Source organism: Triticum dicoccoides, chromosome 1B, assembly GCF_002162155.2.
Source record: "Triticum dicoccoides isolate Atlit2015 ecotype Zavitan chromosome 1B, WEW_v2.0, whole genome shotgun sequence".
Lineage (NCBI taxonomy): Eukaryota > Viridiplantae > Streptophyta > Magnoliopsida > Poales > Poaceae > Triticum > Triticum dicoccoides.
Window position 1 is genome coordinate 586,055,516 of NC_041381.1, and position 9,027 is coordinate 586,064,542.

Sequence of the window (9,027 nt, forward strand, 5' to 3'; positions counted from 1 at the left end):
TGGTGACGATCTTGATGTTCTACTGTTGCAGGGCTTCGCCTAAGCACCGCTACAATATTATCGAGGACTATGGTGGAGGGGGGCACCGCACACGGCTAAGAGATCAAGAGATCAATTGTTGTTGTGCCTAGAGGTGCCCCCTGCCCCCGTATATAAAGGAGCCAAGGGGGAGGGGGCGGCCGGCCAAGGCGCGCCAAGGGGAGTCCTACTCCCACCGGGAGTAGGACTCCCTTCTTTCCTAGTTGGAGTAGGAGAAGGGGGGAAGGAGGAGGGAGATAGGAAGGAAAGGGGGGCGCCGCCCCCCCCTCTCCTTGTCCTATTCGGACTAGGGGCAGGGGCGCGCGGCCCAGCCCTTGCCTCCTCTCCTCCTCTCCACTAGGGCCCATGTAGGCCCATTAAGCCCCCGGGGGGTTCCGGTAACCTCCCGGTACTTCGGTAAAATCCTGATTTCACCCAGAACACTTCTGATATCCAAATATAGGCTTCCAATATATCAATCTTCATGTCTCGACCATTTCGAGACTCCTTGTCATGTTTGTAATCTCATTCGGGACTCCAAAAAAACTTCGGTACATCAAAACTCATAAACTCATAATACCCCCTCCTTCCCAAAATCTTAGGCGCTCTAAGTTTCTGCATGCAATCCCATAATCTAAGGCGCACATGCCTTCCTCTCTCAATCAATTACAGCTAACGATCCCTGTTTAATTGGAAAGAAGATCGTGGATGCCTCCCACCATTTTTTTGAATCGTGGTCGCCTCCCTGTCTATTATCTATATGATGGGCCAAATAACAATCCACGTACGCTAATTTTCGTGCTAAAGACTAACACGCCTAAAATTGTGGGGAGGGAGTATAACTGTCATCGAAACCTTAAGTGTGCGGACCCTACGGGTTCGAGAACTATGTAGACATGACCGAGACACAATTCCGGTCAATAACCAATAGCGGAACCTGGATGCTCATATTGGCTCCTACATATTCTACGAAGATCTTTATCGGTCAAACCGCATAACAACATACGTTGTTCCCTTTGTCATCGGTATGTTAATTGCCCAAGATTCGATCGTCGGTATCTCAATACCTAGTTCAATCTCGTTACCGGCAAGTCTCTTTACTCGTTATGTAATGCATCATCCCGCAACTAACTCATTAGTCACATTGCTTGCAAGGCTTATAGTGATGTGCATTACCGAGAGGGCCCAGAGATACCTCTCCGACAATTGGAGTGACAAATCCTAATCTCGAAATACGCCAACTCAACATGTACCTTCGGAGACACCTGTAGAGCTCCTTTATAAGCACCCAGTTACGTTGTGACGTTTGGTAGCACACAAAGTGTTCCTCCGATAAACGTGAGTTGCATAATCTCATAGTCATAGGAACATGTATAAGTCATGAAGAAAGCAATAGCAACATACTATACGATCAAGTGCTAAGCTAATGGAATGGGTCAAGTCAATCACATCATTCTCCTAATGATGTGATCCCATTAATCATATGACAACTCTTTGTCCATGGCTAGGAAACATAACCATCTTTGATTAATGAGCTAGCCAAGTAGAGTCATACTAGTGACACTCAGTTTGTCTATGTATTCACACGTGTATCATGTTTCCGGTTAATACAATTCTAGCATGAATAATAAACATTTATCATGAAATAAGGAAATAAATAATAACTTTATCATTGCCTCTAGGGCATATTTCCTTCAGTCTCCCACTTGCACTAGAGTCAATAATCTAGTTCACATCACCTTGTGATTTAACACCAATATTCACATCTTTATGTGATTAATACACATAGCTCACATCGTCATGTGATCAACACCCAAAGGGTTTACTAGAGTCAATAATCTAGTTCACATCGCTATGTGATTAACACCCAAAGAGTACAAAGGTATGATCATGTTTTGTTCGTGAGAGAAATTTAGTCAATGGGTCTGTCACATACAGAACCGTATGTATTTTGCAAATATTCTATGTCTTCAATGCTCTGCATGGAGCTACTCTAGCTAATTGCTCTCACTTTCAATATGTATCCAGACTGAGACTTAGAGTCATTTGGATCAGTGTAAAAGTTTGCACCGATGTAACTTTTACAACGAACTCTTTTATCACCTCCATAATCGAGAAACATCTCCTTAGTCCTCACTAAGGATATTCTTGACCGCTGTCCAGTGATCTACTATTAGATCAAAATTGTATTCCTTTGCCAAACTCAGAGCAAGGTATACAATAGGTCTGGTTCACAACATAGCATACTTTATAGAACCTATGACTGAGGCATAGGGAATGACTTTTCATTCTCTTTTATTTTCTGCCATGGTCGGGTCTTAAGTCTTACTCAACTTCACACCTTGCAACACAGGCAAGAACTCCTTCTTTGACTGTTCCATTTTGAACTATTTCAAAAAAATTATCAAGGTATGTACTCATTGAAAAATCTTATCAAGCGTCTTGATCTATCTATATAGATCTTGATGCTCAATGTGTAAGCAGCTTCACCGAGGTCTTGCTTTGAAAAACTCTTATTCAAGTATCCTTTCATGCTATCCAGAATTTCTATATCATTTCCAATTAACAATATGTCATCTACATATAGTTTTAGAAATGTTACAGAGCTCCCACTCACTTTCTTGTAAATACAGGCTTCTTCAAAAGTCTGTATAAAACAATATGCTTTGATCAACTCATCAAAGCATATATTCCAACTCCAAGATGCTTGCACCAGTCCATAGATGGATCGCTGGAGCTTGCTCAATTTGTTAGCACCTTTAGGATTGACAAAACCTTTTGGTTGCATCATATACAACTCTTCTTTAATAAATCCATTAAGGAATGCAGTTGACATCCTTTTGCCAGATTTCATAAAATATGGCAATTGCTAACATGATTCGGACAGACTTTAACCATCGATACGAGTGAGAAAAAACTCATCGTAGTCAACATCTTGAACTTTGTCAAAAATCTTTTTCGACAAGTCTAGCTTTGTAGATAGTAACACTACTATCAACGTTCGTCTTCCTCTTGAAGATCCATTTATTTTCTATGGCTTGCTGATCATCGGGCAAGTCAATCAAAGTCCACACTTTGTTCTCATACATGGATCCCATCTCAGATTTCATGGCCTTCAAGCCATTTCGCGGAATCTGGGCTCATCATCGCTTCCTCATAGTTCGTAGGTTCATCATGGTCTAGCAACATGACTTCCAGAATAGGATTACCGTACCATTCTGGTGCGGATCTTAATCTGGAATACCTACGAGGTTCTGTAGTAACTTGATTTGAAGTTTCATGATCATCATCATTAGCTTCCTCGCTAATCGGTGTAGCAATCACTGGAACTGATTTCTGTGATGAACAACTTTCCAATTTGGGAGAAGGTACAATTACCTCATCAAGTTCTACTTTCCTCCCACTCACTTCTTTCGAGAGAAACTCCTTCTCTAGAAAGGATCCATTCTTAGCAACGAATGTTTTGCCTTCGGATCTGTGATAGAAGGTGTACCCAACAGTTTCCTTTGGGTATTCTATGAAGATGCACTTCTCCGATTTGGGTTCGAGCTTATCAGGTTGAAAACCTTTTTCATATAAGCATCGCAACTCCAAATTTTAAGAAACGACAACTTAGGTTTACTGCTAAACCATAGTTCATACGGTGTCATCTCAACAGATTTAGATGGTGCCCTATTAAACGTGAATGCAGTTGTCTCTAATGCATAACCCCAAAACGATAATGGTAAACCGATAAGAGACATCATAGATCGCACCATATCTAGTAAAGTATGATTACGATGTTCGGACACACCATTACATTGTGGTGTTCCAGGTGGCGTGAGTTGCAAAACTATTTCACATTGTTTCAAATGAAGACCAAACTCGTAACTCAAATATTCGTCTCCATGATCAGATCGTAGAAACTTTATTTTTCTTGTTACGATGATTTTCCACTTCACTCTGAAATTCTTTGAACTTTTCAAATGTTTCAGACTTATGTTTCATCAAGCAGATATACCCATATCTGCTCAAATCATCTGTGAAGGTCAGAAAATAACAATACACGCCGCGAGCCTTAACACTCATCGGATCGCATACATCGGTATGTATTATTTCCACTAAGTCAGTAGCTCGTTCCATTGTTCCGGAGAACGGAGTTTTAGTCATCTTGCCCAAAAGGCACGGTTCGCAAGCATCAAATGATTCATAACCAAGTGATTCTGAAAATCCATCTTTATGGAGTTTCTTCATGCGCTTTACACCGATATGACCCAAATGGCAGTGCCACAAATAAGTTGCACTATCATTATTAACTTTGCATCTTTTGGCATCAATATTGTGAATATGTGTATCACTACGATCGAGATCCAACAAACTATTTTCATTGGGTGTATGACCATTGAAGGTTTTATTCATGCAAACAGAACAACAATTATTCTTTGACTTTAAATGAATAACCGTATCGCAATAAACATGATCAAATCATATTCATGTTCAACACAAACGTCAAATAACATTTATTTAGGTTTAACACTAATCCCGAAAGTATAGGGAGTGTGCGATGATGATCATATCAATCTTGGAACCACTTCCAATACACATCGTCAATTCACCCTCAACTAGTCTCTGTTTATTCTGTAACTCCTATTTCGAGTCACTAATTTTTAGCAACCGAACAAGTATCAAATACTCAGGGGCTACTATATACACTAGAAGGTACACATCAATAACCTGTATACCAAATATATCCTTGTTCACTTTGCCATTCTTCTTATCCACCAAATATTCAGGGCATTTCCGCTTCTAGTGACCATCTCCTTTGAAGTGTAAGCACTCAGTTTCAGGCTTTGGTCCAGCTTTGGGCTTCTTCACAGGAGTGACAACTTGCTTGTCATTCTACTTGAAGTTCCCTTTCTTTCCCTTTGCCCTTTTCTTGAAACTACTGGTCTTGTCAATTGTCAACACTTGATGCTCTTTCTTGATTTCTACCTTCGTCGATTTCAATATCACGAAGAGCTCGGGAATCGTTTTTGTCATCCCTTGCATACTATAGTTCATCACGAAGTTCTAGTAACTTAGTGATGGTGACTAGAGAACTCTATCAATCACTATATTATCTGGAAGATTAACTCCCACTTGATTCAAGCGATTGTAGTACCCAGACAATCTGAGGACATGCTCACTAGTTGAGCGATTCTCCTCCATCTTTTAGCCATAGAACTTGTTGGAGACTTCATGTCTCTCAACTCGGGTATTTTCTTGAAATATTAACTTCAATTCCTGGAACATCTCATATGATCCATGACGTTCAAAAACGTCTTTGAAGTCCCGATTCTAAGCCGTTAAGCATGGTGCACTAAACTATCAAGTAGTCATCATATTGAGCTAGCCAAACGTTCATAAGGTCTGCATCTGCTCCTGCAATAGGTCTGTCACCTAGCGGTGCATTAAGGACATAATTCTTCTGTGCAGCAATGAGGATAAACCTCAGATCACGGATCCAATCCGCATCATTGCTACTAACATTTTTCAACACAGTTTTCTCTAGGAACATATCAAAATAAACATATGAAGGCAACAACGTGAGCTATTGATCTACAACATAATTTGCAAAATACTACCAGGACTAAGTTCATGATGAATTTAAGTTCAATTAATCATATTACTTAAGAACTCCCACTTAGACAGACATCTCTCTAGTCATCTAAGTGATTACGTGATCCAAATCAACTAAACCATGTCCGATCATCACATGAGATGGAGTAGTTTTCAATGGTGAACATCACTATGTTGATCATATCTACTATATGATTCATGTTCGACCTTTCGGTCTCCGTGTTCCGAGGCCATATCTGTATATGCTAGGCTCGTCAAGTTTAACCTGAGTATTCCGCGTGTGCAACTGTTTTGCACCCGTTGTATTTGAACGTAGAGCCTATCACACCCGATCATCACGTGGTGTCTCAGCACGAAGAACTTTTGCAACGGTGCATACTCAGGGAGAACACTTCTTGATAATTTAGTGAGAGATCATCTTAAAATGCTACCGTCAATCAAAGTAAGATAAGATGCATAAAGGATAAACATCACATGCAATCAATATAAGTGATATGATATGGCCATCATCATCTTGTGCTTGTGATCTCCATCTTCGAAGCACCGTCGTGATCACCATTGTCACCGGCGCGACACCTTGATCTCCATTGTAGCATCGTTGTCGTTACGACATCTATTGCTTCTACAACTATCGCTACCGCTTAGTGATAAAGTAAAGCAATTACAGGGCGTTTGCATTTCATATAATAAAGTGACAACCATATGGCTCCTGCCAGTTGCCAATAACTCGGTTACAAAACATGATCTCATACAATAAAATATAGCATCACGTTTTGACCATATCACATCACAACATGCCCTGCAAAAACAAGTTAGACGTCCTCTACTTTGTTGTTGCAAGTTTTACGTGGCTGCTACGGGCTGAGCAAGAACCGTTCTTACCTACGCATCAAAACCACAACGATAGTTCGTCAAGTTAGTGTTGTTTTAACCTTCTCAAGGACCGGCGTAGCCACACTCAGTTCAACTAAAGTGAGAGAGACAGACACCCGCAGGTCACCTTTAAGCAACGAGTGCTCGTAACGGTGAAACCAGTCTCGCCTAAGCGTACGCGTAATGTCGGTCCGGGCCGCTTCATCTCACAATGCCACTGAACAAAAGTATGACATGCTGGTAAGCAGTATGACTTGTATCGCCCACAACTCACTTGTGTTCTACTCGTGCATATGACATCTACGCATAAAATCAGGCTCGGATGCCACTGTTGGGGAACGTAGTAATTTCAAAAAAATTCCTACGCACACGCAAGATCATGGTGATGCAAAGCAACGATAGGGGAGAGTGTTGTCCATGTGCCCTCGTAGACCGAAAGCGGAAGTGTTAGAACAACGCGGTTGATGTAGTCGTACGTCTTCACGGCCCGACCGATCAAGCACCGAAACTACGGCACCTCCGAGTTCTAGCACACGTTCAGCTCGATGACGATCCCCGGACTCTGATCCAGCAGAATGTCGGGGAAGAGTTCTGTCAGCATAACGGCATGGTGACGATCTTGATGTTCTACTGTTGTAGGGCTTCGCCTAAGCACCGCTACAATATTATCGAGGACTATGGTGGAGGGGGGCACCGCTCATGGCTAAGAGATCAAGAGATCAATTGTTGTTGTGCCTAGAGGTGCCCTCCTGCCCCCGTATATAAAGGAGCCAAGGGGGAGGGGGTGGCCGGCCAAGGCGCCCCAAGGGGAGTCCTACTCCCACCGGGAGTAGGACTCCCTTCTTTCCTAGTTGGAGTAGGAGAAGGGGGGAAGGAGGAGGGAGAGAGGAAGGAAAGGGGGGCGCCGCCCCCCTCTCCTTGTCCTATTCGGACTAGGGGGGAGGGGCGCGCGGCCCAGCCCTTGCCTCCTCTCCTCCTCTCCACTAGGGCCCATGTAGGCCCATTAAGCCCCCGGGGGGTTCCGGTAACCTCCCGGTACTCCGGTAAAATCCCAATTTCACCTGGAACACTTCCGATATCCAAATATAAGCTTCCAATATATCAATCTTCATGTATCGACCATTTCGAGACTCCTCGTCATGTCTGTAATCTCATCCGGGACTCCGAACAAACTTCGGTACATCAAAACTCATAAACTCATAATATAATTGTCATCGAAACCTTAAGTGTGCGGACTCCGAACTATGTAGACATGACCAAATCACAATTCCGGTCCATAACCAATAGCGGAACCTAGATGCTCATATTGGCTCCTACATATTCTACGAAGATCTTTATCGGTCAAACCGCATAACAACATACGTTGTTCCCTTTGTCATCGGTATGTTACTTGCCCGAGATTCGATCGTCGGTATCTCAATACCTAGTTCAATCTCGTTACCGGCAAGTCTCTTTACTCGTTATGTAATGCATCATCCCTCAACTAACTCATTAGTCACATTGCTTGCAAGGCTTATAGTGATGTGCATTACCGAGAGGGCCCAGAGATACCTCTCCGACAATTGGAGTGACAAATCCTAATCTCGAAATACGCCAACTCAAGATGTACCTTCAGAGACACCTGTAGAGCTCCTTTATAATCACCCAGTTACGTTGCGACGTTTGGTAGCACACAAAGTGTTCCTACGGTAAATGGGAGTTGCATAATCTCATAGTCATAGGAACATGTATAAGTCATCAAGAAAGCAATAGCAACATACTATACGATCAAGTGCTAAGCTAACGGAATGGGTCAAGTCAATCACATCATTCTCCTAATGATGTGATCCCATTAATCAAATGACAATTCTTTGTCCATGGCTAGGAAACATAACCATCTTTGATTAATGAGTTAGTCAAGTAGAGGCATACTAGTGACACTCAGTTTGTCTATGTATTCACACATGTATCATGTTTCCAGTTAATACAATTCTAGCATGAATAATAAACATTTATCATGAAATAAGGAAATAAATAATAACTTTATCATTGCCTCTGGGGCATATTTCCTTCAATGCCTATATACATGATCATGCCTAGATATTCTCATAATTATGCACTTTTCTATCAATTGCACGACAGTAATTTGTTCACCCATTGTAATACTTATGGTATCTTGAGAGAAGCCACTAGTGAAACCTATGCCCCCGGGTCTATTTCCATCATATAAGTTTCCGATCTACTTTATTTTGCAATCTTTACTTTCCAATCTATATCACAAAAATACCAAAAAAAATATTTATTGTCTTTATCAGATCTCACTTTTGCAAGTGGCCCTGAAGGGATTGACAACCCCTATATCGCATTGGTTGCAAGGTTCTTATTTGTTTGTGCAGGTACGAGGGATTTGCGTGTAGCCTCCTACTGGATTGATACCTTGGTTCTCAAAAACTGAGGGAAATACTTATGCTACTTTGCAACATCACCCTTTCCTCTTCAAGGGAAAACCAACGCATGCTCAAGAGGTAGTAAGAAGGATTTCTGGCGCCGTTGCCGGGG